This window comes from Saccopteryx bilineata, chromosome 5 (assembly GCF_036850765.1).
Source record: "Saccopteryx bilineata isolate mSacBil1 chromosome 5, mSacBil1_pri_phased_curated, whole genome shotgun sequence".
Taxonomy (NCBI): Eukaryota; Metazoa; Chordata; class Mammalia; order Chiroptera; family Emballonuridae; genus Saccopteryx; species Saccopteryx bilineata.
The window spans coordinates 185,581,221-185,589,174 of record NC_089494.1 but is presented as its reverse complement, the minus strand read 5'-3'; positions in this window follow the sequence as shown (position 1 = coordinate 185,589,174).

Genomic DNA, 7,954 nt, shown 5'->3' with positions numbered 1-7,954 from the left:
ATTAAAAACTCTATACCTTCTTTACCTAATATCACCCAACTCTTTTTCTTGATTCTTTTTCTCTTTCATATTTACTTCTAATAATTTACCAATTTACTTTTTTTATTACCTGCCACTTTTAATAGACTTTAAGGTCCACAAAAACAGTGAAATTTTACTGTTAATGATCTAAACCAGTGTCTAGAATATAGCACATGCTCAATAGTTCTTTGTGGAAAAAGATAGAAAATTACTGACAATACTTTATTTAAATGAATGTTGGAAATTAACTAAAGCTCTAGGATGCTTGAATCTGCTTATAAATTTTACATTTTGGATTCTGAGAGTCTTTTAAGATAGACTGTGGTATAATTTGCAGCATACTCTGTTATATTGTTTGGGTTTTTATCCTATAAGAACAGGGTCACTGGCTTTCCATCCAGAGTGACATTTTAGGTGATGTCACCTTAACTATGAAAACCGACTAGAGATAAATTGTCAATATAACTTGCAGGCAGGAAAGTCAGATTAATGCTATTTGGCTGTATTCTAAATGTCATTGTTTTTTATTTCAAAAGGCCAGGAAATAACATTTCAAACAGTTATAGCCCCACTATTCAGTATCAACAATTCAGCCAAAAGCAGAACCTGAACCACTTTATTTAATTTTTACTATTTTAGAAATAGAGGCCATATAGAGATGAAGCATTTCTTGACACACAGCAGGCATGAAAAGAATGTTTAGTAAAAAGAACATTGCTTGAGTAATGTTGAGGCGATACCAAACTACTCAGAGACCAGATGACATGCTCCGAGGGGCAGAGGGGAGGCAATAGCCCTGGTCAGCAGACTAAAGGACTAACACCCCATCCCCAGCCTTACTCAGATATTTATTCGCCAGTACAAATAACTCAAGGAATCAAACAGCAGAAGTTTTCAAGGGTTGAAGTAAAGGATAAGAAACATGCTGACTTTTAATGTCCATTCTAAGAGCCTAAAAATTTCTGTTACTGAATCTTATCCTTCTGTTTTGCTGTTTCTAGCTGCACTGTTTCCAGTATGGGGTCAGAGATTCCCTGGACTGTTGTCCACTCAGAGTTTTTTGCCATGGGCCCCTTACTATTTCTATTTGTTGTCCTAACTCTGCATGTCTTCATAGTATATTCCTACAAAGTAAATCTTAGAATTTTCTGAAAATCCACTTTTCCCTATAAGAGAAAAGAAATTATATGGGTAAGGATAAATAAATAGATAAAGAAAGAAAGAAAGAAAAAAGTAAAGAAAGAAAGAAATGTAAATATAAATATAAATGTATATATCCTATTGCTTTTTTGTTTATCTATAAAATTATTAATTACCTATTACTAACCATTTAAGAGTAATTAAGTAATAATATTTATTTTCTATCAGAAACTCATCTAAACAATGTGCCTACTTATAAACAATAGTAAAATACTTTTTCCTAATTTTAATTGTCAATATTTACTGTCATTGGTGGTGGATGGAAAATGAAACACTATGAATCACTCAAGAAAGAACACTAGGAATTGGCAACATCAGTTGCAGAAAACTTATTTGATAAATACTTATATCTGAAGGGTTTTAAAGTATTTTTTATAAAGATTATATTTCATTTATTTATTATAGAAGACACATTTACCTATAGGGGCATTAAGAATATTTAGATGCTTGTACCATTAACCTAACTCTGGGGTCGGAAACCTTTTTGGCTGAGAGAGACATGAACGCCACGTATTTTAAAATGTAATTCTGTGAGAGTCATATAATATGTTTAACACTAAATACAACTAAATGTGTGCATTTTATGTAAGACTAACACTTTTAAAATACGATACGTCTCTGAATTATTTTCAATAACGTTGTTATGCTGTTGCTAACCAATGATGAATAAAGTACTTCTTACCATTAATGTGACTTCTGGTGCTGCATGGTTTTGCTGATGGCTTTGTAGTCTGGTTGATACGTGGTGAGGTTAAGCTTCATGCCAGCGTTGAGACTTCCATCTGTTAAACATGATCATAGGTTGGTCTTATTCTTTAGATGTGAGAAAAACTGCTCACATGCATATGAAGAGCCAAACATTGTTGGTACAGCAATACTTACATGCTGTAGTGTGTGGTATGTGATGAGAAGTGCGTTCCAAGTTTTGACAATCAGCTGGTCCGTAGGATGAATGTAGTTTTTTAATTTCTCCCCACTTGTGTTTGCTCGCCAACTCTGCTTGCTGTCGTGCAAGTCTTTCCAAATCATCATTCAGTGACTTGAACTTATTCACCCACATGTCTGAGGCCTTCAGGTTAGCAGCTTGTAGCTCAAAATCTCTGACGGAGACACTGGGGATGTAACTCAGGTCAGCACTGTCCACTGCACACTCGTGCGGATGGGTGATGAACTTAAAAAGACGAGTGCACTCACGAAATTTTCCAAAGCGCGCTTTGAATGACTGCAAGAGATTAGATGTGAAGCCCGCTAGCTGCTGGAGATCAAGATGTTGACTTGAGCAGGGTCACTTGCTGTGCATGCATCTTTAAACTCTCCCAGTTTTTCAAAGTGTAGTAAACGACCTGTTTCAATGTCGGTGATGAAGAGTTCCAGCTTGTTTTCAAATGCAAACACTGCTTGTTTAAGAGATAAGACTGTATTTCCAATGCCTTGCATTTTCACATTGAGCTGGTTCAGATGTTCAGTCATGTCCACGAGATAGTAGAACTTCAGGAGCCAATCAGTGTTAGCTAACTCAGGATGCTCAATGTTTTCCATTTCAAGAAAAGTCCAGATTTTGCTCAGATAAGCCGCGAAACGGCTAAGCACCTTCCCTCTTGAGAAACAACCCACATTGCTGTGCAGAAGTAGACCAGGATAATTATTCCCAACTTCAGACAGCAGTGTTTGAAACTGGTGACCATTTAAAGCTCAGGCAACAATAAAGTTGACCATCCGAATGACCAGCAACATCACCTCACCAAGCTGCTCACCACATATTTGAACACAAAGCGCTTCCCGATGTATGATGCAGTGAAAACTTAGGTTGGGTCTCTTTTCATGTTCACGAAGAAGTGTTACAAATCCTCTGTTTTTCCCCACCATGCAAGGAGCCCCATCAGTACACACTGAAATAAGTTTATCTATAGGTAGATATTTTCTTTAGTGAACTCAGTGAAAGACTTAAATAAATCCTCCCCTCTTGTTGTGTCTTTCATAGGCAAAATAGCAAGACTTTCCTCACATAATTTGTCACCGACAACATACCTTGCAATCACACTGAACTGGAATAAATGGTTACATCTGTTGACTCATCCAAAGTGAGAGACAAGAATGGTGCTGCATTTATGTCCTTCACTTGTGTTGACTCAATTTGATTTGCCATATGATGGCATGATCGTGAACAGTTCTTGCCAACAGAGGCATGCCTTTTATTTGTTTGATTATCTTGTCTTTATCTGAAAAGTCGTCAAAAAGTTCATTGGCAACATCAAACATGAATGTTTTGGCATACTCCACATCTGTGAATGGCTTTCCATTTCTCACAGTTGCTAAAGCACCAGCAAAGCTAGCGAAATTCCAGTCACCTTGTTGGGTCCAAACACGGAGGCACTGCTGACTAGCTTGCACTCTGCACAGTAGCTCTTGACATGCTTTCTTTCTGCTGTCCCTCGCTGGATATTTCAATGCAAATGTAGTATGGTGTGTGTTGAAGTACCCGTTTATATTTGACTGTTTCATGGATGCAATTTTATCATTGCATATTAGACACACTGCAGAAGCTGCTCTCTCTACAAAGGCGAATTCCTATGTCCATTCCTACTGAAAAGTACGATACTGCTCATCTTTTTTTATTTTAGCCATCTTCTTCATCAAAAGGGTTTCTGTAATTAGCTAGCTGACTACTTGATTAAAGGAGGGAAGTTTACTTCCTGACCTTGCAATGACCTGTGTATGTTATGCATTATCCAATAAATATTTGGTGTTGTCCCAGAGGACAGCTGTAATTGGCTCCAGACACCCGCAACCATGAACACGAGCGGTAGAAAATGAATGGATTGTAATACATGAGAAAGTTTTATATTTTTAACGTTATTATTTTTTTATTAAAGATTTATCTGCGAGCCAGATGCAGCCATCAAAAGAGCCTGATAACATTATACGAAGTGAAATAAGTAAATCAGAAAAAACCAGGAACTGCATTATTCCATACGTAGGTGGGACATAAAAGTGAGACTAAGAGACATTGATAAGAGTGTGATGGTTACAGGGGGAGGGGGAGAGGGAGAGGGAAAGGGGGAGGGGGAGGGGCACAAAGAAAACTAGATAGAAGGTGATAGAGGACAATCTGACTTTGGGTGATGGGTATGCAACATAATTGAACGACAGGATAACCTGGACATGTTATCTTTGAATATATGTATCCTGATTTATTGATGTTGCCCCATTAAAAAAATAAAATTATTTAAAAAAAAAGCCACATCTGGTTCGCGAGCCATAGGTTCCCAAACCCTCACCTAATTGATGAATAATGTAATTCATGACAGAAAGGAGCATTGTTAATATTTTTATTTGACAAATAAATCTATTGTTAAGTTGATATTATAGGCATTTGTTATGAATTTCTTAATAATTTTATGCAGAAATTTATCACAAAATGGTTAATAGAATAAAAAGACAAAATTATACAAAATGTCTGCAAAATAATATATCTGATAAGGACATATATTCAGAATATATAAAAACGTTTCAAAAATCAATAATAAGAAAACAACAAACTATTGAAAAATTTGTCAACTAATTGAAACAGATAGACACTTCTTTACGTAAATACACAGATGGCAAATAAACACGTGGGAAAACATTTCAGTATCATTAGTTGATAGAAAAATATAAACTGAAACCAGAATTACATAATGTTTCATACATATTAAAATATCTAAAATTAAAAGAATTTGATCAAGACCCTGGCCTGTTGGCTCAGTGGTAGAGCATCAGCCTGGCATGCAGAAGTCCCAGGTTCGATTTCCAGCCAGGGCACACAGGAGAAGTGCCCATCTGCTTCTCCACCCCTCCCCCTCTCCTTCCTCTCTGTCTCTCTCTTCCCCTCTCTCAACGAGGCTCCATTGAAGCAAAGATGGCCCGGGCGCTGGGGATGGCTCCTTGGCCTCTGCCCCAGGCGCTAGAGTGGCTCTGGTCGCGACAGAGCGATGCCCCGGAGGGGCAGAGCATCGCCCCCTGGTGGGCGTGCCGGGTGGATCCCGGTCGGGCACATGTGGGAGTCTGTTTGACTGTCTCTCCCCGTTTCCAGCTTCGGAAAAAAAAAAAAAAATCATATCAAGTGTCTCAAGTACTTGAATAAGCTGAACTGTCATCAACTGCTGGATGGTATATAAAATATCCCACTCTGGAAAACAGTTTTGCAGTTTCTTATAAAGGTAAATGTACATTTTCCACTTATTCAGTTATTTAAAATATTTGTTCAGCTTAATTGGAATACCTCAAAACTGAAAAACAATGCAAATGTCCATCTAGATAATTGAATTTGTATATCTACACGTTGAACTACTACTTGGAAATAAAATGAACTACTGTTACATTTACGACATAGATGAATTTAAATAATGATGCTGAGTGAAAGAACTTCAATAACATAAAGTATATACTAGTATATACTGCATAATTGTTATTATAAGAAATTCTATAAAATGGAAACTAATCTCTAGAAACAGGAAGCAAATAAATTGTTGCTTTGACATTGAGAGAATAGGAAGCAGGTGGAGGAAAGGATTATAAAAGTTTACAAAGAACTTTTGGGTGAGAATGAATATTATTATCTTATTGTGTTGATTGTTTTTAAATGTATGTAGATGCCATAACTTATCAATTTGTATTACTCTGTAGTATGCTAGTTATCCTACCACATTACTGTTTTATTTTTTTTAAAGAAATGAGGAAAGAAAGAAATGTTTCCTTTTTATTTTATTTAGTGAGAGGCAGTGAGGCAGAGGGAGAGACTCCAGTATGCACCCTGAGTGGCAACCAAGCTATTTCTGCACCTGAGATGAGCCCATGGAGCCATCCATCCTCAGTGCTGGGGTCAATTTGCTTGAACCATTCAAGCCATGGCTGTGGGACAGGAAGAGGAATAGAGAAAGGGGAGGGAGAAGGGTAGAGAAGCAGATGGTCACTCCTCCTGTGTGAACTGACTGGAATCGAACCTGGGACTTCCATATGCCGACCAATGCTCTACCACTAGGCCAACCAGCTAGGGCAGAAATGAGTGTTTCATTTAAATAATTATCATGAATAAATCTGTGCTTCCAAAAATCTATGTCATCAATTTTGCAATAAGAACTTTGGTCTATCAGCAAGACACAGGAGGCTCAGACCCTTCTGTGGAGTGTTTGATCTAGAGGAGAAAGGTTTCATTTGTTGACAATTCATAGGAAGCCATGGTGCCTATATACCAAAGTAGAACATCCTAGCTCAATGGCTAACTTACCCACCTCAAGACCATTTTTATTTTGAAAATTTTAATTCTGCAGAAAAGTTAAAAACCAGTATAATTATTATTTATGTACCCATCAAAAAATGACTTGAGCTTTTAATTATTTGTATTTTAATATAACCATCTATCATGCTGTTAAACATGGAAAAAATATCTGCTTTTACAGCATTTACTCAACTGAACTCAATTCTACAACTGAATACAGTCATTAATTTTTTATTGTTGAACTAAATAGAGATATAATGTAGAACCAATTTGTGTTTATAAACATTCAGTTGTGAAACCAGCTGATGAAAAAAGTAACAAAATATCCCTAAAGACTTTCAAGTGATTATCATTTATCTTGGCCTAAGCAGTGAAAAAACAGTTGTATTTCCATATTACTTCTTCTATTCAAGTATATTATTCATAAATAAAGCTTATTAAAATATTTATAGACAAATATTTTTAGTAATCTTTTCAATTAAAATATAGCAACAGAGAAAACAATCTTTCTGACATACTTTAGTCAGGAAGGTACAATATTTGATGAAAATTATGCTAAGTAATATAATGTGTGATTACAGTTTAAAATAGCAAAGGTGAATGTGTTATATGTTCTGTGTATAAGAAAAATATCAAATCTAAATATATTTTTGTTTTTATTCAAAATTCAATTTTAATTATAAATTTTAACAAAGAAAATAAGACAAATAATTTTTGCTAAGGAGAAGAAAGCAAAAATCATCAATATATATACCTATTCCAATAATATACTGGTGATTTAAATTTGCTAAATGTAGACCTGTATGAGAGTGTGAAATGTGTGGGGGCTGCAGTTTTAGAAGGACCTCAAAACTTTCATGAGTTTTAGCTCCAGAAATCCCACCAGGTCCTCATGGTGAAAAAACAAGAAAGACCCCCTCTTCCTACAGCTCTGGCTGTAGGAAGGGAAAAGTAGCCATTGTGAAATATACCAAGTTCTCCATAAAAAATCTCTATTCTTCAGGGGAACAGACTTTGTCACAGCCTTATCCTAGCTGAGGCAATGGTATTTTCCCTATTTGGATTCCTCTAGCCTTCCTATCTCACCGAGAAGTTGGAGAAATGTTTGAACTACTGAAGAAAAATGTCATAGACCAGAGACACAGGCCCACTTATCCATAGACTGCGATATAACCTTAAGACATTAGAATACTTTTTGTCCTCTACTCATTACTACCATGCCAACAGGGCTGCACTATTATCGCAGTGGATTATAGCTTAAGGGGAAGCAGGAAACAGACTCTTCCTGAGGAGTACATAAAGAAACTCAAAGTCAAGTGGGGATTTGACAACAAAAACACTAGGGAAATACAAGTATTTGGCAATTATCATCACAGCAAACATTAAGTGCGGCCCAAATCTGAGCCAACTGACAAATCCTCACAATAAAGGCCTGTTTACCACATTTCTTGTTACAATACATGTCCAGCTTTCAAA